This window comes from Desmodus rotundus, chromosome 7 (genome assembly GCF_022682495.2).
Source record: "Desmodus rotundus isolate HL8 chromosome 7, HLdesRot8A.1, whole genome shotgun sequence".
Classification (NCBI taxonomy): domain Eukaryota; kingdom Metazoa; phylum Chordata; class Mammalia; order Chiroptera; family Phyllostomidae; genus Desmodus; species Desmodus rotundus.
In genome coordinates, this window is record NC_071393.1 from 68,219,602 (window position 1) to 68,243,476 (window position 23,875).

General features: G+C 41.7%; 1 protein-coding gene across 4 annotated transcripts in view; it reads left to right on the forward strand.

Moving 5' to 3' along the window:
- Nucleotides 1-21,706: 21,706 nt before the first annotated feature.
- FMN1 (formin 1) overlaps nucleotides 21,707-23,875 on the forward strand; it is a 403,953-nt gene continuing 401,784 nt past the window's right edge. For all 4 annotated transcript variants that reach the window (XM_053928167.1, XM_045201498.2, XM_053928168.1 and 1 more), the window contains exons 1-2: nucleotides 21,707-21,776; nucleotides 22,246-22,365. The gene's annotated coding sequence lies outside the window, so the exon portion shown is untranslated. The remainder of the gene's footprint in view (nucleotides 21,777-22,245; nucleotides 22,366-23,875) is intronic.

Here is a 23,875-nt window from a genome sequence, read left to right on the forward strand (position 1 = left end):
TATTATAGTAATGAATCAATATCTCCTTAGACTTTGAATAACAGCAGTAAATATTCTAGTCCTCTAAAGTTCTACTCAGCGGGCTCCCCCTTCGGGCCAGCCCAGAACTGCTCTTATTGTTCCGGCAGCACAAGCAAAAAGCCACAACAAGGGAAATACAGATCACGTGGAAGCCATATATACCCCAAACTGTTGTCCACAACTCCAATTCCATTGTTCCAAAAGAGTGCCCAGAAACAAATTTTCAACCAAATAATCTCCCTTTTCCGATTCCTTCCCAGATATGTGATCCATTTCCCTCCCACCTTCCAGGCGCGTTCAGGCAGTCAGTGCCCTTGGGAGCAGTGCAGATAAATTCTCAGAGACTGGGAAATTCCACAGTCTCACTCTCCCACTCCCAAGGGGGTTGACCTGCCACAGGCAGTCTCAGCCTCACGATTGGGCACCAAGAACTGGAACAGAACATCAGGCTATGCACTTCTGGGACAGACTTTTGGTTCTATTGCCCATCGCCAAAAATGTAGTTCCAATGCCAGAGTAGGTGAACAGGAAAGGGGATATTTATTAAAAGTTATACAGATTTAGAATGATGGCAAAATTCTGTTTTTAAGTCCCCAAGTTCCCCAAACACCCACAAACACACACAGTCCTGCCTCCCCTTGCCAAACCAGGCCAGTCAGAGGCACGTCTCTCAGAAAGCTCAGCGAGGCTCCCACAATTTCCAGCACCATTAGCCATGTCTCTGTGTTCTCCAGCTCTAGTGAACTGCTGTGCTATGCACACCTGTAACAGGGTGCAGCCAAGGGGGGGTGCCCACATAGGGATTTGTAATGGGGTCCAGAACTCACGGTGTTCTGGAAATATTAAAGAAAAAAATATATAATATATATTATGTCCTCACCCCCACCAGTCTGAGCTGGGGGATGGGATGCGTGGAGCAGGGCCATCTAGAGCTGTTTTGTGCAGCAACAGCATAACCTCTGACATGGTCATTTAACATATCTATAACCTTTACCTGGTTTCAAAGATATGTTACACAGCTGTGCCCATGCTTTGAGCCAGGGGGATGGGAGTGACTTCAACCCAGGATGTAACTGGGAAGCAACTCCCCCTCGGTAAAGCACCTGCATGAGAGCTTGGAGATGATTGGCTCCACGCCATGGGGCCATGCCTAACCAGACTTACTATGGCAGCCCAGTAAAACTGGAAGAATACAGGAAAGCTGGCAGGTGTAACTGATTGTAGGAGGAGTCGGAAATGGGGCTGCAGAGGAAGATTGGTGAGGGGATTGAAACCCAGGCATGGCAGCCATACCAGAGAGGACCATGTGGCTTTGGCAAAGTAGGTTGGGACCACGCGGCTTTGGGGTGCTTCCTTCTGCCACCTGGCTTAGGCAGCAGGAGAGACTTTGTCTGGAAGAAAAGGGGAGAAAGGACTCTTGCTGGTGGGCCCTGAGAAGGTGCCACATGGCTCTGGATTAACTGGAGATCATGGCGGTGATACAGCAGATGGTGCCGGAACCCGAGGGGCTGCCTGAACCACCGACTTCTACTTCTTTTCCTGAGATATGGTACCCCAGACTGGGCAGAGGGAGCAGGGAGGACTGTGTGCATTTGTGGGTATTCTAAAGGACTTTAGTATTTTAATGGAGACATTAAGTCATTACTCTAAGTCTGTATAACTTTTATATAAATAATTCCTTTCCTTTTCACACATCTCTGGCATTGAGAGATGTCTTTCCTCTGGTGGCAGGCAAAGCGAACCTAGTAGGTGGGGGGGAACCCCCAGAGAAAAAGTGAGGGTCCTTTTGGTAATAGTGTATCGTTCACCCCCCCCTCCTGCCCCGGTCTGTTCTGTAACACACCCAGTTTAAATACTCAGGCTGAGTCTTGTACCTTTGCAGGGTTTCTTGCATCTCCCATCAGTGCTTTTTCATGCAAGTGAGGTTGAGCTCCCCCGCCCCACCCCCACATTATCAGTTCAGGCAGGCGTGGCCCCCTGGTGTGGAACTAACCCTTTCTAAGCTCTAGTGCAGGTGCTGTATGAAGCCAGCCTGCTATTAATGATATGCAAGGTAACTCTCAATGGCCCTGATCCAAGTCTTCCATCCCCCAGCCAGGTCTATGGGCAATATCCTGTATTCCCAGACACCCCAAGTTCTGGACCTTGTTCCACACCTATTACAAAATGAGGAATCAGGAAGCAAACCTTTCCTCCTACAATGTCTCCACTGTCCTCTATTTACAAAGCTTAAGACTTGGCCACCTGAGAAAGGAAAAATGTTTAAAGGGCCAATATTCATTTTTAAAGAGGAGGCAAAAAGGATGAATTTGGAGCTCAGAGTCAAAGATCCATAGATGGCACAAAAACTTAGGTGACTGGTGGGAAAAGACCTGTACAAGCCATAGAGAGGCTGAGCAATCTTACTTTCACCGACAGAAAAGGAAGAGAGTTTGTTGGAAATGAAGAATGAAAGATCTAGTGATATGTAAAGGATTCTTTGGTTTTTGAAGACCCCAAAGATGCCTGATGACCTAAAATGAATAAATAGGAAAATCCTGGCTGCTGTTGGCAGAAGTGTGTAACGGTGTTATACAGGAGGATCACAGTGTCCATCTCTCTGGCCCATTGGGGGAGACAACATGTGTTGTTTCAGCAAAAATTTAATGAACACGTACCAGGCGTAAGTAGTGCTATGGTCACTGAGGAGACAGTACCTAACCTCTTGATTCTTAAATTAAAAAAGTCAGTAAGAAATAATTAAAACAACAAACTATTAACAAGACATAACAAATACATTAAACCATATGAAGGTGATATGCAGAAAACACTCTAGGCAATGTCATAGGAAGTAACTGGGGTGAAGGGTCAGCTGAATTAGATGAGGTACACGGGAGGGTTGAGCAACCCTCAGAACTAAAGGACGAGAACAAGCTAGGTGGGTGAGAGCCCAGGAAAAAGCAATCTGGGAAGCAAGGGAAAAGGCTCTGAGGCAGGAAACCACGGGCTTTTCTCAGAGTGGGGCTGGAGATGAGGTAAGGGAGGGGAGGCATTTCTTGTCAACAGCGAGTGCATTAACTCATATCCCTGAAAGACTAAATAGCTCTAGGGTCCATTAAAAAGAAATCTGATTACTTTGTCTGTAAATGTCCTTGAGACATTTCCATATAGGCCATGTGATTACCCATCTGTGTTAGACTGGGTTAAGCTACAGCCCAGCTCCAAATGGTATTCAGATCATGAATGCAGCTGGCCTAGAGGGTCAGCTAGCATCCAATCCGAAAGCCCATACATGCCCTGCAGTCAACAACTACGTGCACTTCCCTCATCCATCACCCAATCAATACGAGGAGTTTGGGTAATGAAATGAATGTCAAAAGTGAGTCTTATTTATGAAATTCACTGCTAGTTAACATGTTCGAATGTTTGGAATTTGGCTCTTACTGGTTAAAAGAAAGGTATGCAGTTTTGTGGACTGGCCAAAATATTTTAAATCTACTCCCTACTGTTGCATGAACATGAACAGAGCATATAAGAACCCATTGAGGCATACAGCCTGCACCTTCTATATGGAACCCGAGGCTCCATTCCAAGTCCTGTGTCCAACCACAGAGGATTGCTCTTTCTCTCCTACTGGCCAGAAGGGCGATAGTCTCCTGCCTGTGGAGTATTGCCACTCAAGTTGTGGTCAGAGTATCTAGAAAAACAGAGAGCTAGGACTTCACTTAATTTACAGAGCAACTTGTATGAACTTGCTTGCAAATAAATGTTTGTTTTGTAAGTGTATGTATGCTGGAATTCAGTCTGAAATTTGCTTTCCTTAAAATCTGGTAGTAAGGTTGGGGAAAAATGTTAACCCTCAGGTACCTTGAACTTTTTAGTGATTATGATTTTTTTGCATAAAAGAACCTAAGGGAGTTAGCATGACCAAATTGATTTATATCCATTTGCACCACATTCCCAAGTGACAAATAACTGGCAGCAGTCATTCAACAGAGAGCAATTGGAGGAAAGCGAGATCTCTAAATATAGAGGAGGATTCTAGATTTAAAATCTCAGCCATGAGTAACTGCATAAGAGCATGCATGTTTCCTGAAACTAGCAATAAAGTGTGAAACATAAGGGAAACTCCACCCCCGAACAGGAGGGTTGTGGCACAAGAAAGGTAAAGATCTAGATAAGAGGCTTTAACAGCCTTCGGAGAAGGATTCTCTCATAGGAGGAATTGACACCTGGGAGGGCAGGGCAGAAGTATGGGCAGGTGAAGGTGTGTCCTTTCCAAACATTTCTATGAGGCTACTCTGTCTTCCTCTGTGGCTCCTAGAAATTTTGAGCAAAGATCAGAAGGCCCAGCTATCAAGACATGAAGGAAGATATTATCTTAATACTCCACTCCCTTCTAATCTACTAAATAAATGAGAATATAGTTGTGACAATTTTGGTAGCCCAACTCATTCTTATAAACTTTCTACAAGACAGTTTCTAATCATGTTTTATAGTAATTTTTTTAAAGACAGGACAATAAGGGAAGCCAATATTTTGTGTGGAAAGGTTAATTCCAGAAGGATTAAGTGGAAATTATAGAATTAGAATTCATTCATATTCTTCTTTTGATGGATCACCTGTAGGGGGAAGCCAGTAAATGATAACTGTTCCTAGAGCAAAGAGTTGTTAAGATATTGAAAAATCAAAGGGACAGAAATTTGTGGAGGCATTAAGAATGTACCTTAAAGACTTAAATCAAGGGAATTTAAACTGAAGACAGTGCCGTGCTCTCTCCACACTACCCTGCCCCCACAACACCGCTTCCCCTAGCTATACATGGATTTTTGTACTTATCCCCCCTCCCTAAATGCGTGAGGGATAGCCAGGCAAGTCTGTTCCTGGAGATAGGACTCTTCTGAAGTCCAGCTTTGGTTCAATGATTCTTGATGTCCTTGCTGAACTTTCTTTGGACTGTTTGGCAGCCTAGGATACTTCCACCCAACCTTTCTTGACTCATTCCTTCAGTTGTGCTCAAATTGGTATCATAGTCAGGTTGTTCTCCCAGCCCTTCCTGGCTCCCTCCCCATGGTCTCTCATAGGCATGTCATCCAATAACATCTTTGCATATTTAATCACATCTTAGTGTCTCCTTCTTGGAAGACCTAGACGCACAATTCTTTCTACTATTTTTTTCTTCAAATATTTCAAATAGGAAAATAGTAATAATTAATTCACAGCCAGTTCCTTCTCTCTTAGTCTTTAGAATCACTAAAATCTTTGTTAAAAATGTGTTTATTTTGGAAGTGGGTGTATAATACCTGTAGTGTTTATGAAGGTCCAAAGGTGACCTTCTTTTAGAAACAAGAATATAATCCACTTAGATGATATAAACCTCAGTGAGTATCTATAGAGATTTAAAATGCCCTTTAGCCCTGGCTGGTGTGGCTCAGTGGATTGAGCCCTGGTCTGCAGACCGAAAGGTCACTGGTTTGCAGTCAGGACATGTGCCTGGGTTGCGTGCCAGGTCCCTGGTTGGGGGAGGGGGTGTGAGAGGCAACCAATCAATGTATGAAACATTGATGTTTCTCTCCGTCTTTCTCTCCCTCCCTTCCTATCTCTCTAAAATAAGTAAATAACATTTTAAAAAATATATTAAAAAAATAAAATGCTCTTTAGATATAGGATAACCACATCATTATTTTCATAAGACAAATCTCCACAGCGCTTGTGCAAATTAGATATGAATGAGATCTTAGAAATCATTTCTTCTGACTTCTCCCTCCCTTTTTTTCTTTCAGAAGGGAAAATGTAGGTCTAGATGGACAAAAGGGCTTGCCTGCATGCTGTTGAGTCAGAGACAGGCTCTGACACAGGGGCCCGGATGCTCAGCACTATGCCTAGGGCACCGCTGCGCACTGCTTCCAGCTGATGGAGCTTCTGGTGATGGAACAGCACTTAAGGGAACATTTGCTCCACATTTTGAGTGGCCCCATGTAAAATCAGGAAGGTAGAAATAAGAGAAGACTTAAGTGTTATAGGAACCTGAATTCTTGTTTAATTTCTAACAATTGCTGTTTGACCTTGGGTAATTCCGATGACTTCTCTAGGTTACAGCTTCATCTGTAAAATTTTGGTGTTAAACTCAATACTCTTCAAGGTCCTTTCTACTCTCACATTTGAGGTCTTCCCTTGACAGAAATCATGGGGAAGGAGATTGCCAAAATGATTAAATACAGAGTATAGCCAAGGGAAGTCATGGGGCCAAGGAATATTTGACTCTCTAAGATAAATATATGTTTCTAAGAAAATTAAAGAGCAGTGATGGTTATGCTACATACTACCCCAGGATACACAAGTGCACAATGAAAATAGTATCCAAAAATGACTCAAGTAAGCCCAAAACCAAACACAGCATCTTCCCGTACACATTATTATGAGGATGAAGGGAAAGAGAGAGAGAAGGAGTAATCTCAGCTACACTAAACTAAAAACTTTTGTCTAGTGATAAAAGTTTAATTGTGTCACCTTTTAATGTATTTTTTTAACTTTTAAATTACAGTTGACATACAATATTATATCACTTTCAGGTGTACAACATTGGGATTAGACATTTATGTAATTTACAAAGTGATAACATTGACAAGTCTAGTATCCATCTGACAATGGTGGGACCTTTTAATCTTCCCCATACACAATATGAAAGAAGTTTATTTTAGCCCTGGCTGGTGTGGCTCTATAGATTGGGTGCTGGCTCCTGTGAACCAAAGGGTCACCAGTTTGATTCCCAATCATGGCACATGCCTGGGTTGTGGGCCAGGTCCCCAGTTGGGGGCCCATGAGAGGCAACCACACATTGATGTTTCTCTTCTTCTCTTTCTTCCTCCCTTCCCCTTTCTCTAGAAATAAATAAATAATTTTAAAAATACATTTATTTTGAAGAAGTTTCAATTTACTATTAACTTTAAGTAAATGACTTGTGTTTACGTGAGGTTTTGAAAAATTTATAAACCTCCCCAGCCAATTCTTCCAAGAACTCAGATCACAAGAACTCTTAAAATTAGCTTAATCTTTTACATTTGCCAAAGATAAGTCAATTAGCTTATTGAAAAAAACAAAACATGGAACTATGTTCCCATCCCTACCATTTTTTAATGTAAATATATTTCATATAGTAAAGATAAAGTGTCTTGTGTCTACCTTGTCAGTAGTTTAAATAATAAGAATGAACTAATTGTAGAACACTGCCCTAACCCAATAACACACAAGCCTTTAAAACAAAACTTGAAAAGCAATGCTAAGGGTGAAGACTATCTTCCTATCAGTTAATCTCCTCTCCCTCTCTCATATTCTAGAATTGTGTAAAATATGGGTATTCAAGTAAGGTGCCCTCTGGCAAGGAGCCAGTGAGTCTCTGTTTCAGCATCTGGAGCCAGGTGGATACCCTAGGGAAGATAATAAATCCAGTGAGTAGCAGAGACATCTGGTCACCTTAGTCCTATATCTTCCAGGTGTTAACTTGCTTTTTTAAAAAATCCTTTGGGACATAGTACAAAGAATTGCATTTTTGTTAATGATCACATTTAGTAAAACAGCTGGTTAAGAATATAGGAATAAACACACTCACCTTTCACTGTAAGAGTAAGCTAAGTCACCTGCTGGCTTAGAGGTAGCAGTGCCCTGTAACAAGTGTGGATGGAAGGAAAGATCAGATGCCCATTAGGTGTTCATTGCTCTTGCTCCTGTTTTCCCTTTTCCACTGGGAATTGTAAGTTCCAGCTCAGTCGTTAGCTTTGTCTTCTTCCTTACTTGACTCCACTATTCAGGCATTAGATGCTTTGTGTTAAATGAGAAAAACTCAGCTGAACAGCTTGTCCTAAAGAAGGCCTGTTGTGAAATCCATCCAAAAATCCAATAAGTAGGAGTGATATCTGTTGGTAAGTGAATTGGGTTACCTGAGGTGAAGCTGAGTTACTAAAGCAGTATGACAATCAGGAAGTGGGCAATCTGGAAGGACTTTAATGTGCATTCTTGTCCCTAAAAATGAGCCCAGAGATTTGGACTTGGAAAAGAAAAATCCAAAGACCCTTGGCCCATTTGCATTTCAGTACTTGTTTCGGGGTAGCTGTGATGTGGTGGATAGAACTCAGTCTCAGTTCTGTGGCATTATTTCAATTTTTTCTCTGTGCTATAAAGAGTTGGTATAAAATTAAGTGATATAATTAATGTTGAAGCACTCGCAATTTTGTCCCCCCAGGACATTTGAAAATGTCTGGAGATATTTTTGGTTTTCCAAGTGGATGGTGGGTGGTACTCCTGTCATCTAGTGTCTAGTATAGACAAGGAATGATCCTTAAGTCCCACAATGCACATGGCAGGCCACTCTCCCGCCCCAAAGCCAAGACTTCTCTGGCCTCGAATGTCAATAGTGTGAGGCTGAGAAATCCCATCTAGGTTCATCTTCTTCATTCTGCTTTACTCAGGAAATCTGAGAACTGAGACCTTTACTAAGAGGGGGTGTCTTGAGTAGGTAGATGATTTTGGGGAAAAGGATGCTGGGGAGTGTAGATGCAGGCATAAATCTGAGTCGCCTGTAGTTACATATGGATCTGACTGTGAGTGTTCACTGGCCTCGGCTCCCAGGTTGGTAGATGAATAGAATGGGAAGGCATTTGACTGCAGAATTTACAGAAATAGTTGGTACCTATATCAAAGGGCCTGAGTGGATTATAACCATAAACTTTAGATGGGGTGATATACTGGTGTTGTATCAGCATGTTCGATTTACAAAGACTCTTCCAGATCATTTAGGTAAAGAAGACTCACTCATTAAAAGTTATGCTTAATTTTAAGGTACAAGTTCTTGTTTTGGCTCTGTCACTGGAAGAACTTTGGGAAAGCCATCATCTGATTCCAGACTCTGCCTTTTATGGATGTGCCCGGATGCAATGAAGCTAGGAGAGATGAGATGAAATTATTCAGAAGGTTGTCAGTGACAGAATTGCTGAGCTTAATATGCAAGGAATGCAGCAATGGAGAGATGGTAAAAATTAAGGATTGACTGAGGAGCACCTGAAGGCCTAGAGAATTGTTGATATGAGAGATCTATGTGTAAACATGCCACAAACCATTACAGGTCCCTTTTGCCTATAAGAAGCTTCTGAGTTGCCTTATAGAATCTCTCTATATTTCTACTTATTCCCTCCATCCATGCACCTCTATTTTACCTCCTGCTGTTGATTCCTAACTTCTTTCTACCTCCCTGCCTATGACCTTTGAGTGATGCCTCCAGTAGACCTCTACTTGGCTCCAATGCTTGCTTCGTCCCTGGATATGTCCCTCGTTCTGTGTCTTGCCTCCCTCACATACTCATAACCACCAAGTCCAGGCTCTGAGAAACTAGGATGGTCACAGCTGCCTGAACACACTGTTGGCTGGGAGGGATTTTCATGAGTTCAAATTCAGAGTGACCAACCCTGGAGAAAAGGGATTAGGGAAAGTTCTGAAAGCAAGACCTCAGGATTGGTAGACTTAAAGTTTTGGTAATCCATACAAGAACTCCTGGCAAAAAGCTGTATTTCTAATATTATAGAATCTTTAAATTTTTAAAAAAACTTATTGATTGTAGAGGGAGAAAGGAGAGGGGGTAGAGAAAAAATGAGAGGGGGGGGAGAGAGAGAGACAGACAGACAGACAGACATTGACTTTTTCTGTTGTTCCATTTATTGATGCATTCATTGGTTGATTCTCATATATGCCCTGACTGGGGACTGAACCCACGACCTTAGTAAAATGGAGGACATTCTAACTAACTGAGCTACCTGGCCAGGACTCTAATATTATAGAATCTTAAAGACTTTTTTTGATTTGTAACTTATATCAGCAACAATGCAAAGTGTTTATAGCAATGTTCCTTGAACATAGGGACTGAGTCATATTTTCTCTTCGTTCCAGAGACTAGCATATTCCATGAAATATGGCAGACTCACAATACATGTAGTTGAATAAAATTCATTTCTATCTTGTGTTTGTGTTCACTCAGAATTATGGAAAGATCAGGTAAACTGATAAAAAAAATCATTGTGTATAGATAGAAAAGGTTAACTGTGTTTAACAACTACGTATTCTTACATTTTTTAAACTTTTCTTTTTTATTGAATTTATTGGGGTGATATTGGTTAATAAAATTATGTATGTAAGTTTCAGGTGTACAATTTTATAATACATCATCTGTATATTGTATTGTGTTCACCACCCCAAGTCAAGTCTCCTTCCATCACCATTTATTCCCCCTTTACCCTCTCCTACTTCCCCCCACCCCACTTTCCCTCTAGTAATCACCATACTGTTGTCTGTCTCTCAGTCTTTTTTATTGTTTTTTGCTTAATCCCTTCACCTTCTTCACTCAGTCCCCCTATCTCCTCCCCTCTGACAGCTGTCAGTCTATTCTCTGTATCTATGAGTCTATTTCTACTTTTTGTTAATTTATTTTGTTCATTACATTTCACATGTAAGTGAAATCATACAGTATTTGTCTTTCATTGACTGGCTTATCTCACTTAAAATAATACTCTCCAGGTCTATCCATGCTGTTGCAAAAGGTAGGATTTACTTCTTTTTTATGAATTCAATTTTGTAAATGTACCACAGCTTTTTTTAACCATTCCTCTATTGATGGGCACTTGGGCTGCTTCCAAATCTTTCTCCTTACATTCTTGAAGACAGAGAGAGATAAGTGAGGAAGCAATGACTTAGAATAGTAAACTGCCATTATCTGTGCAAATCCTGGAAATTCTGGTGTCAATTTTTGGAGGGGAAACATGATTTTTATTGGCCATTCTTAAGGACAGGACTTGAAGTAGAGAGGGAGATAGATTTGAAATTGTTAGTATCCAAGATAGGATTCATCAAAATAGTTTGTTGTATTGGAGTTGTGTACACATGAGATGCAGAGCTTCCTGGAGATCACCAGCCCTTATGGATGCACATGAATGTAGACTCCTAATGCTTGGACCACAGAGTATTTGGGAACTCTATGTGCATTGGTTCTTGATCTACAGTAAATCTCACCTTCCCTTCTAAACAGACATTCACCCATGCACCCATTCACTCATTCACTCACTCACTCACTCACTCTCTTACACACAGACCCCTGACACATTCTGGTTCAGGAAGGGGTACACAGGTACCTCTCTGTTGAGGATAATGTAACAATGTACCTGACTGGTTATGTGTAGGTGGATGTTTTAATTTGAATTGTTTAAAATATACTAGCACAGCTCCTTATGTTAGTTATTAATTACTGAGTCATGAATCTCTTTGAGAGCCTAATAAAAAAGTTATGGACTACCTTTTTAGAAAAATGAATATAAGGGCATAGGCACAATATTTTTCAGGCCCATGTAATTTCATGACATTTATAGCTACTTCTGAAGGAGAACCTTAAAGGTGTCACATAAAAAAAAAATCTCTGGAAAAGGAATTGTGGGAAGAAGACTTAAGAAGTGAATAATCATTCCATCAGGGGTTGCAGTTCAAAGGTCTATAAGGGTCAGGCAGAAATCCTAAATGGGTGAATCTGGGAGGACCTAACAGAACAGGAAATGGCTAGCAATGTAGAAACCTGGTGGTCTTATGCCCCTGAGAAATGCGGCTGCTACTCAGTCTCAACCACTTGTAGGCATGTAGGTTCAGTATTGCTGGACTTTAGAGTTTTACAGAAATGTAAAAATCTGGATTTCATTACACTTCCTGATTTTTAGAAGACTATGCAAGCAAACAATACATGACCAGACTTCCCTCAATATTTTATAAAAAGTTTTTAAATGTACAAAGAAGAAATAAGTATACAATGAATACTCAAATACTCACCACCTAGTTTCTATAGGAAATATTTGGCTTACCTGCTTTGTCATATATCTATCCATCTGCTCGTCCCTCCACCCATCCTTCAGTCTATCTTAATTTCTATGCATTTCATTGTGATTTGTAGACATCAGTACACTTTCTTTGAAACACTTGTGGCTGCCCATTTTTTTGATGCCTAGTTTAAATAGGAGTGTTTTAAAAGGGTGAAAGATTTGTGCGTTCTGAAGAGAAACCAAAGTATCCAAGTGTGTGTTTTAAATGAAGCTTTTTTGTTACTCTTATACGTTCTGGGGTATGAAATGGTTTAGTAGTAATGCCACTGTTCTTTTGTGGGTAGGACCAGTGCTTGATGGTGTTACATAGGAATTATCATGCATTGGGGGTTAACTGGGTGAGGTGGGGAATGATTTGAGAGTTTAGAATCCATTTTTGGTCTAGATCCAAATCTGGGAGTTATTCTTTCTGCCTAAAGTTGCAGAATAAAAGCAACCTTTTTATGGTCACAAAGCAAATGCAAAATGCTGTACAGGAGGAAGACAGTATGAAGAAGAACTCAGCAATCACTGACCTTACAGAGGAGTGCAGACTGAGGAGATAGAGAGGGATGGTGAGCTGAAAGACCACACAATCAGACAAGCTGTTACTAGGGTATTTAGTGGTAAATATTTTGCTGATTATATCGAGGAGAAGCAAAGTCTTCATTAATTAGCAAAACATACACAATAAAAGTAAATTGTGTATAATCACATGCTGATGGTATATTCATGCATTGGGCCAACAAGGTGTTAAGTGCTTTGGCACATTTTATTTTTTTTTAAACATAAACATCAAATTATGAGGTAGGCTCAGATGAGGAAACTGAGGTTTAGAGAGATCTTGTATGTCAAAAATCATACTGTTGGGAAGTGGCAGAACTAAGACGTGAGCCCTGGTCTGTCTTCTCCCAAATATATTCTCCCAACCACACAATTATACTATGAATCCTCTAAAACATTTCAATATTGGAAATAATTGTCTTAGGAACAAAATATAGCTAGGATGAACTACAAAATTTGTGGGACCTGGTGCAAGTTTCATTGCTCAAAAATTATTAAGAATTTCAGGACAGAGCAAAGCATTAAATAAAGTATGGGGCCCTTCTATGCTTGGGCCCTGTGTGACTGCAGAGGCGGCATGCCGATGAAGCTGGACTTGGATCGCAGTACGGAACTGAGACTTACAGATGGTTATTTACAGGACGTGAGCCACACAAAAAAGGAATCCAGTGTAGATCAGAAGAGAGAACCTGTATTAGTCACTCAGCCTCTTTAGTTAGCTGGAACTGGAAATTTGCATAGAAAACACACTTTATTGTATCTGTATTTTGTGGTATATAGATTATATAGTAAAATGTATGTAGAATTCAATGCATAGTGTTCTCTCGATCTCTCTTGACTTAGTGTTTCATAAAGTTCTCATGTGAAACAACTACTCCAGTGCTGTAGCAAGTTCTCAAGACGAGCCCCTCCTGACCATTGCTGTCAGATGCTGGGGTCCTGGTAGATGGAAATAGGTAAGCCTTCCTGTCCCACCCCCACACACCCTCAGACCTGCCCAGAGATGTGACTCTGGCCAAATCTAGGGATGTGCCACATGACTTTTGCATAAGCTTCTGAAGCCTTCACCTACCCGAATCACAGTATTGATCTTCTGAGATCAAGATTTGTTTGTGTAGAAGGGACTTAAGGTAAAAGGGATGCCAGTGAGTCTTTCTATGTGATACATGCACATGAGCCGTGCTCTCCATGGGCAGAATGGTGAAACCATCACACTTGTGTTTAAGTGCTTCTCTTGCTGCCTTTTTTTCTCACTGGTCATCCCTTCTGCTTGCCATGAAGTCTCCTCAGGAGCTCCTTGGTTTGGGTCTCACTATTCCTTTACCTCTTCCAGACTGGCCCTTGCCCATCAAGCCCAGACCTGACTCTTTTCTCTCTGCTCAACAAGTCTTACCTGACTTTCCTCTTTCCCTCAGGTTATCCTATGTGATCGGCCAGGAGGAAATCAATTAATTTCATGTATTAATTCAGACTAAGACTAATGGCTAACACTAATTTGATAGATTGCTTTTACATTTTAATGCCTTAGCTTAAGGATGAGTAATGAAGGAACATTAGGTACCCAGGCTGAAACTTTGCAAGAGATATCTCCAACAGAGGGGCTATTCTAGCTGCCTCTGACTGATCTTAACAATATTGTACTTATTTCACTGAGAGCAAAGTCCTGCTTCCTGTGAATCAAGTGGAGCGACAACAGGCACTTTATATTTGTGTACTGTTAAGTGAAAATTTAAATGATATACTTTTTGCTTATCAAATGTTGAAGTTAAAAATAGATAATGTTATTGAGAACAAAGTGAAATCGACACTCATATAGTGGAAGAATATCAATTAGTGTATAATTTCTGAAGAAATTTGACAGTTTGATGATAATGGTTAAACTAAACATATACACAAATCTATATACACATTATACATACATGTTGTATATGTATGCACACATACACATATGTACACATACTGAGGTCTGTCTGGAAAAAGTCCAGCCATTGTTAATATAATGAGAATGGCTTGCATGACATCAATGTAACCCAACAGCCAAGGAGAGTGGACTGGAATGCGCATGTGTGAACAGTGATGACTTCCTTGTACTAGTCAGCAGGGCAGTAGACGCTGTTGAGTGAGCATGTGTACTGTGTGGCCATTGCATTCAAAATGACTGAGCAAGTAGAGCAATGAATCTGCATCAAATTGTGTGTTAAGCTCCAATATTTCTCCAAGGAAACTTTTCAGATGATTCAGAAGGCTTTCAGGGACTATGAGATGATTATAGTGCAAATAAAAGTGTGGCACAAACACTTCAAAGATGGTCAAGAATCTGTTGAAAGTGATTCATGTTCTAGAAGGCCTGCGACAGAGCACCTGAGAATATTGAATGTGTCCGGGCTGCAATCAACAAAGATGGGCTGACAGTGTGAGAACTAGAAGCTGATCTGGGGATTCCAAAAACTACTGTGTCCGAGATTTTGATGCAAGATCTCTGCATGAAACATGTCATGGCAAAATTCATTCTGCAGCTTCTGCTTCCAAGGCAGAAGGAATATCGTCCTGCAGTTGCTAATGACTTGATTCAAATGAATCAGATTTTCTAGAAGGTCATAATCAGAGATGAATGATGGGTATATGGCTATGATCTAGAAATGAAGACCTAGTTGTTCCAGTGGAAGTCTCCCAGTTCTCTACTCTCGAAAAAGGTGTGGCAAAGTCTCAGCAAGATCAAGACCATGTTAACTGTGTTTCTTGATTGGGAAGATGTTGTCCATCATGAGTACGCCCCTCCAGGCCAAACAGGTAATAAGGAGTACTACTTCAATGTTCTTTGCTGGTCGAGAGATGCAATGTGACAAAAAAACAGACAGCTTTGGGCAACTGGTGACTGGTAGCTTCATCATGACAATGCACCTGTGCATGCATCACATCTCATGCAGAGTTTTTTGGCACAACATCAAATCACCCAGGTGACTCAGCCCCCCTACACCCTGGATTTGGTGCCCTGTGACTTCTGGCTTTTCCCAAAACTAAAATCTCCTTTGAAAGGAAAGAGATTTCAGACTATTGATGAGATGCAGTAAAATACAATGGGGCGGCTAATGCGATTTCAACAAAGGATTTTGCAGAGTGTTTTGAACAGTAGAAGAGATGCTGGGAGAACTGTGTGAGGTCCCAAGGTATCTACTTTGAAGGGGACTGAGGCATGATTGTCCTATGTACAATGTTTCTTGTATCTTCTATCTTCTTCAATAAATATCTCTATTTTTCATATTACATGACTGAATACTTTCTGAAGAGACCTCATATATATAAATAAAATATTTTAAGGATTCACATGAAGGTCAACAATGCCTTGTGAAGTCTGGCCCTGGCCACCTCTCCAGTCTCATGTCCCACCCTCTCCTTCAAGCTCAGAGTCTATTCACACTGGTTTCTCTCAGTTCTCCCATACACCTCATGTTCCCTCCTGTCAGGGAACTTTGCCTAGATTACTTTTTCTACCTGGATGGTTCTTTATCTCTCTATTTACTGATTAATTCCTGCTTATCTCTCAGATCTCAGTTTAAGTCACCTTCTCAGGAAGCCTTCTCAGACCACCACTTCACCTCCCTTCCCCCTTAAGTGGAATAGTTTCCCTTATCTTCTGCTTTTAGGGACTTCATTCCTTTTCTGGTGGCACTTAACCTAGTAAGTAGTGATACTCTCCTTTGTGTGATTATATTATTCATCTCTCTGCCTTTGTGCACCAGAAACTCAAAGAGAGCAGGTTTGTGTTCATCTTCCATCTTCAGTGCCTAGAAAGGGTCCTGGTGCTAAAGAAATACTTTCTGATTAAATAGATGAATGTTGAGATTGTAATCAGTTTTTATTTTCTCCTATGTGCTTTCTTATATTTTTCAAAATACAATGATCATGTGATACTTTCATAACAATAAGAAAATCATTTAAAAAGCTTTCTCTTCCCTTTGAGGATGCAGCTGTTCTCTGCAGAGCCTGCTGTCTTTGGCACTGATTCCTCTGACTGCCACCACCCTAGGCCCTAGGACATGATTATGCTGTATTGTCTGAAGTTCTGCCCCAGATGGGGAAATTCTTCCCTGCCTATCACTTTAGCTGATTTGTCACAAAGCAGGTGACTTGCAATCCTGCTATTCTCTCTCTCCTGCCCTCAGGAGTGCATCCTGGTGGCTTTCGTGACAGAGCTGCATATGAAGCCTGCAATGACTGCAAATCCTGCTGTAATGTCTGAGGATCTATCTCTTGGCATGAAGCCCTCACACATCCTTCTATTCACCCATAGTCAAGAGACCTATAGTCAATATGACTGCTCCTGTTGAGTCAAACCGCAGCATTTTCAGGGAAATAAAATGAGTGATTTAATGGCTTTAACTTAAGACTCAAATTCCTGGGTTTTTTTTTGCTACAAGCTGACAGCATAAATGTAATTATGGTTTTAGCTAAGTGAGAGTATTTTCTCCATATGGTGCTTCAGGTGGCATTTAAGATATTTTTAATACTTCTGTAGGCAAGTTAAAAAAACCTTGTCTGCAAACATTTTTCCAGCCTCCACAATGTTCCCCTACACATTGAAATGTTACAAGGAGAATGCAGTATTTCAAATCCTCTTCGGAATGAGTTGGGGAATAAGTAATATGGATGCATCAGAAGAGGCAGAGCCCACTCAATCTGCAGAGGTATCATTCTGTTGGTTTGAGTATTTTCAACTGTTATTTAAGTTCTGACTTTTCCATGGCCCAGTTTATCTTTCCTCAGACTGAACCCACATTAGGTGACAATGTTGCAGCCCAAAGCTTGTCTTAGATCCCTAGCTGTGCTTTAGAGATACACGTTTTGATACCACTAAGTATTATCAGGAAATGTCGGGGTGATGAGTAGCTATTGATCAACAGAATAGCATCTATATTAGGAGGAATGTGGCAGCAGGCCAGTTGCATTTATCCAGCGTGGAGAGGAAAAGCTGATTACACAGCTGAGGGCAAATGAGGTGGAAACATCTTGGAGATTAGGTTTGCTCCCAGTGTCCTACATTTCAAAGGGATGTGATCATTGGTTTCATGTTGAATGTTTTCCATGGATAGCCTTTCTCTTCCCATAGATTGCCTTGTGGTTGAAATAAAATCTAACAAAATCTACCTTGGAGAATGCTACGTGTATAAATTTCCTCAGTTGGGACAAAGAACATTAATATTGGCGGTCCTGTGGTAGGTGTTCTGGGATAACTTTGTCATCACCCATCTGTGGCAGGTGAGGACAGGGAAGTCCCAATTGGCTGAGGTGATCTGGGCCTTATAACTAGTGAGGGTAAGGACATGTTGGGCCCTTTCTGGAATTATTTGTTATGCTGTTATATCCTGTCATATCCTGTCAGATCATAGTCCTTCTCCATGGGAGGGCCAAGGCCATTCCCCAGGGAGGGATCACTTGGTTGCTCTTCCTGTCTGGGTTCCTGTCACATCTCCCAGAATTCACTTGTAGTGTCTAGTCTCTGTTTTCACTCCGGGTGGTCTCCCCTTTACATCCACACACGTGTTCTTCAGAATCCTTTTCCCTGACATCAGCCTCAGAGTAAAAGAAACTCCTTGCTCCTGACTGGTCACATCATGGAAGGTGGGACTCTGAGGCAATAGATGATGTCACAGGCAGCATCCCATCTCTTTTTCCCCACCTGGGTGGTGTCCTTCCAAATGGAACCACTAAATTGTGTTTTTTCTGTGTCTGGTGGCTCTGCTGCTTTTTTGAACCTCTTTTGATTTTCTAGGTCACAAATTGAAGTTATCCACCTCAGAGAAGGACAGATTCAATTAAACAAAGCAGAACACTTATTATATGCAAGACATCTTTGGGGTGAAAAGGTAAACAATAGCCAATCCTTTTCCTTGAGTTGCTTTCAACACAGCACAGAAGCACAGAATTGGAAATGAATTCTGACAGGGAATGAGGGAAGGTTTCAGAAGGAAGTGACTTGTGAGCAGGAGCTTGATTGTGGGAAGACTTTTTAAAATCTCTTTCTTTGAAAGGAAGCACTTAGTGGTTAAATTATGATATCCGTGGCTTTCATTGACTGTAGAAGGTCTCAACAGTAGGTCTGGAAAGCTTCAGGTATGATAGGATTCATCGGAATCTACAGCCTGGTTTATATTTCTCTTTCACCCTTTTTTTTTACAGGAAAGAGACGGTTTCATCTTTTGAGAGAAGGTGAGAGTCAGTGATCTGTGGGCAATTATGTTTCTTGCTGTTACAGGTAACAGAAGAAGCACACGTGATGCATACATTATGGATGTTACTTTCCCCTCTTCTCTCCCCCATTCTCCTTCCCAGTTCAAAGTCAGGAGCTGGCCTCTTTGGTCAGTTATTAAAGCTGCTGGAGTTATTAAGTGAATTTCACACAAGATAAACAGTTCTTCAAAAACTTTAGTGCATAGAAATCACCTGGGATAAAATGCAGATTCTGATTCAGTAGGCCTGGGGTGGATCTGAGATTCTGTATTTCCTACAAGCTTCCAGGTAAATTCCATCCTGCTGGTGTTCGGACCACACATTCAGATGAACGTCACTATCCAGTTTCACTAGCATGAACTAAGAGGTATAGAAGAGAGTTTGGGAATGGATAGGGAGTTACACGAAATCCTTCCACTTACCATTAAGGGCTTAAAAAGAGGACATGTAAGCATGGCATGAAGCCTCAAATAGGCAGAAACCATCTTTTATATTTTCTTGGTTTCATTCAGAAGCAGAGTACTTTCACAAACAAATTGACCAAATTCAGTATTTAAAAATTTGCAGGCATTGCATCATACATTTCAGAGAGGGGTGCATTTCTGTGGGGATTATCAAAGATAGCTTCTTCCTTTAGGAAAGCAAGTACTTGGTAACACAAAATTGTGGGCCTCCGGGTCAGAAGGATTTGGGATTAAAACTTTTTGTCAACTGTGTAACCTTGACTGACTGACTGTTCTCTCTACTCTCACTTTCCTCATCTGTGAAATGAGGACAATACCTCCCGGGTGGTTGTGAAGGCTAGCAATTATGTTTACAAACAGATCTCTCCCAGTCTGACCCATATTGTGTGTCCTCAAATTGTGCTTCATGGATGTCAGAAAGATGGGTTTTCATTGAAATGGATATCATCAGAGGCTTGTACAGCATCTAACATAGAGTGTCAGGCACTTAGGCACTTAGTAACTGTTTATTAAATGAGGAACATATACAATCCTAAGTGTTTATATCACTAACCTGTTAATTAGTTTATAACTTTGTATTGATCTATAACCTTTAACTTATTTATATTTTGTCTTTACAATAGCTGCTTTGGGATGTATTTTTCTTCTTCTCTTTCCTTTTAAACCACCTCCTATACACTCCTCCCTCTCAAACTTAGATATTTCTCTCAAGAACATATTTCCAAGTTTTATTAAGAAAAGGTCAGAACAGGATTTATGAATCTCTTCAGAAAGCTTTTGAAACAATGCTGGAATAAGACTTTGGGTTATATCCTCTTTTTTCTTTCCAGGACTAAACTCTTATGGCCATGTAATTTTTTTTGGTTTACTTTAAAAGACTTCTACTTCAATTAAAATCCAGTTAGACTCAAGCCCTGAACAAAATTTACTTCCTTTCCATCAGTATCAAATCACATCTCCCATCTATGAATAAAGCTGATTTGCAACTGACCCACACACATATCAGAGCTGCGGCTTCACTCTTGGAAGTGCTTCTGAAGCTGCAGCATCAAGAAGTCAGGAATGTGGGAATTGGGTCCCACTAGCAAAGTTTCCAGGTAAACAATGACAACAACAAAAACAAAACCCCCAAACAAAAAAGACTTCAAAGAAATAAGAGGGCTGTTAATGCTTCTTGTTTTTCTAATTCATAATGATGGGTTTCAAACACAAGTGTTGACTTAGTATTGACTCAACTCCTAATTAGGTGACCCGAGAACAACTACTTGACTGATCTTTTAAGCCCTAGGTTTTCTTATTTAAAAGGTAAAATTTACACAGGGTAGATGTGTGGATGGAAGGTAGTAACTATACATAAAAAAATATTATGGGTAAGAATATATCAGAATTTCCATAAGCTATTATTTCTAGAAAAAAACTTTTTCGAGGGAAAAAATTCACTTTAAAATATCTTGCCAAAGTGTTTCACACTTACTTATTATTTGAAAACAGAATATGTTCAGGGTACAGTTTCTTCTTTATGCCAAATGTATGATAAATTTTGCATTTATCAGAAAGCGGATTAAAGGCAATGCTCTTTCTTGCCTACCTACTTGAAGCAGAAAGAAGTGCCACCCAACTCACAGGCCGAATCACTTTATCATTAAGGCCTCAAATGTTATGCCATGTTTGAAGATGGTTCAGTCCAGGACTATTTGGTATTTGGTAGCATGATGGTTTACCTCGGATCAAGGTGTATACTGATTCACCAGAACAGAAACAGCGACAAGATCTTGGAACGCTACAGTTTGCCAGCAAGCAGGCACCTTCCATTGTGAGGCCCAGGCCTCCAGACAAGCGGACCCAGTGTTTCTTTCCCCGATAACGGGAATGCACTAGGTCACTGTTTCGCCAAAACCAATTTAGCTCTTACCTCCAAGTAGTTAAAGTAATGTACCTGCCAGCGGTAAGGGTTAAAGAGCTATTTGGAGGTGGAATTGGGGTGTGTGAGCAAGACTAACATAAGAATTGGGTTTACCTGTGGATTTTATTTCTTGAGTTTTCCTCTCTGGCTCCTTTTAGCACTTCTAATCTTGAGTGGCTAGCTTGAGGGTACAGGGGCAGGGGCCGCTGACCTGATCATTGGAGTTGCAGAGCCTCGCGGGGTCTCGAAGCGTGGGAACCTCGAGAATCACGGGAGTCACGAGCCCACTCCCTTCCCTCCACCGCTTGGAACTAGTCCAGAGCGAGTGCTCTGAGAAGTCACCGGACTCAACCAAGCTGAGGTGATTGGCTGTGGTTAGGGCTGTCCACCTTCGACCTAGCCTACCCACTACCACCTCTCACCCAGCAGCCTGGACTTGTGTTGCGCAATAACCTCACCTCGCCCTAAGCTTGCCCTGCGAATTAGCTGTCTGACCCCGCGGATCGCCGCTGCATGTTCCCATTGGTCTGTAGTCCTGCCGATCAGTCCATTGCTCACCTCCCCCAAAACAGTTCTTCAAGCTTGCGCGTGCTAGGGAGGTGGGACCTCGGGGGCGGGGGGCGGGGATAGGGCGGGGCCTCCACGGAGGCCGGCACAGCAGCTGCTGTAGCTTCTGGCTCTGGATTCCCTCGCAGCATCCTCCCTGCAGCGGCTAGGGCTGCTGCACCTGGTCAGGTAAAGAGAGACTTGTCCCTCTCGCTGGTGGCCTGCCCCGCCTCTTCTCCTCCCCAACCGATGGCTGCCTGCTCCGCCTCCCTGGGCTTTAGGGCTCTCGCAATGAGGCACCAAATCTGTTTTGATCTTCCTCCCCTTCTACGTCTGTTCCTTCAGCTCCCCAACCGAGCGGTTCCGAAGTGCCTTGGTGGGGCCCCCAGGGTTCCCCTAACGCTCCTCACTTTACAACTGTCGTTAATTCTGAGGTCGCAGCCCTCTGACTCACTAGTGCAGTCTCATGGCACAGGAAGGGTGGACGGGCAGAAGGACGGGCGGGGGAGGGAGGGATGCAGTGCTCTATCTTGAAGCTGGATGTGTTTAGTTCAGAGGGGGAGCCCCTTATTGGGGCTGGTTTGGGAATGGAAGCTGCTTCATAACTAGCAATGTATATAGAAGGATATCTCTTGCTGCTTTCTGCTTATATTTATAGGTGACATTCATCATCATCGCTCTCTTCCTTCATCATCATCACCATCACCTCCACCACCATCATTTCTCTTCCTCCATCAGAGCTCCTCAAGTTCTGCAAAGCCAGACTCTGTTCAGGCATGTAAGTGCTGACCCCCCAAATAACAAGCAGTGCCCTTGTCCTCTGAGGCCAGAGCCCAAGTCCTCATTTACTTAAAGGACATGTAGCTGGCAGCAGAGTGTGATTTGGGGGATTTTCCTTATCCTTATTTGCAGTTGAGATTGCCACACACGCGCAAAAAACCCCTTTGTTTTAATCATCCGTGCTGCTGCTTGCTGACTTTTGGAGAGTTTGACATTGGCACCAACACATTCCTGATGGGCTGAATGCAGAGCCCAGGACCTGTGGTGCAGACCTGTGCAAAATGGGTGCTTCAGTCATGGAGAGGTGAACGTCTAGACACAAGCCTTTAAGAGGACCAGGTCAGGTAGTTCAGCATCTGACTCTCTTCCACGGTGGCTCCAGTTGTACTAAAGTGTAATCCACGTTTGCATATGGGGTATGTGTCATCATGTGCTGTGCCACCTCGGGGGAGCTAAGTTCCTGGCAGAGAGAGTTGTGTTGTGTTATGTACATCAGGTAGCATCTTAGGGGCAGGCCATTGGGATTCTACAGCTCTTGCTCAGCTGTTCTTAGGGCTTACTACAAGATCATTTGGATCACAGACTTAGTAACTTTTTTTTCAGGAGGAAAAACAGTAAAACTGAGCATTGCATACCAGATCATCATTGTGGAAGATATCACTTTAAAAGTGTTATAAAAGTCCCAGGTCCTCTTGGTCAGAGATTTCCAGTCTCCTTTTTCTCAACCGTGTTTATAGTCTGGTAGTAGGATCAATGAATAAAATGTCCTTAAGTATAAATCCTTCAGGAACTAGGGAATAGTGGCCCCACTGGAGGCAGTATATCATAAGGTTAAACTCACACCTGTCTCCTGGGTTCAAATTCTGGACCAACCACTTACTAGCTGAGTGATTTTGACAAGTCACTTACCCTCTTGAACTTTAGCTTTTTGTTTGTAAAATCAGGAAAATATTATCTTCATCACAGTGGAATTTGTAATGATTAAATGAGATAATGTAATTAAAATGCTTAGTAGTTCTTGGCACATTATAAATAGGGAATGAATGGTAATTTTTATTGATATTAATAATACTTGCCAGAGAGGATAATGAAAGCCAGTGTTCTGTCCCTAAGATGTGTATTTTTTCTGCATTGTCTTTCTCCATCCTCTTTAGTTGTTAAAGCTGGTGCTAATGGAGGATGGCAGTCTTCAGGGTCTTCACAGGACTCCGTCTTAGAGGAATGGCAGTGATTGAAGCCACCTATGTTTGGACAGACATTTCTCTCACCAGCCTACACAAATGCTTAGCAACCTTTAGTAAGGTGCATTAAAGATGCAGCTTTAGAAAAAGTTTCTGGACCTCTGGGCCTGTCCTAGGCTGCTTCTTTTCCCTTGGCTCTTCAGTGCACTAACTTGGTAAATTGTGCTTTTTTACACACTAGTGAATGCATTGGCTTCTTCCCAGGAGAAGGAGAACTGCTTTCCTTCAAATGTCCCAGGGAATTGAAGAAACTAACTTGCCAGCATG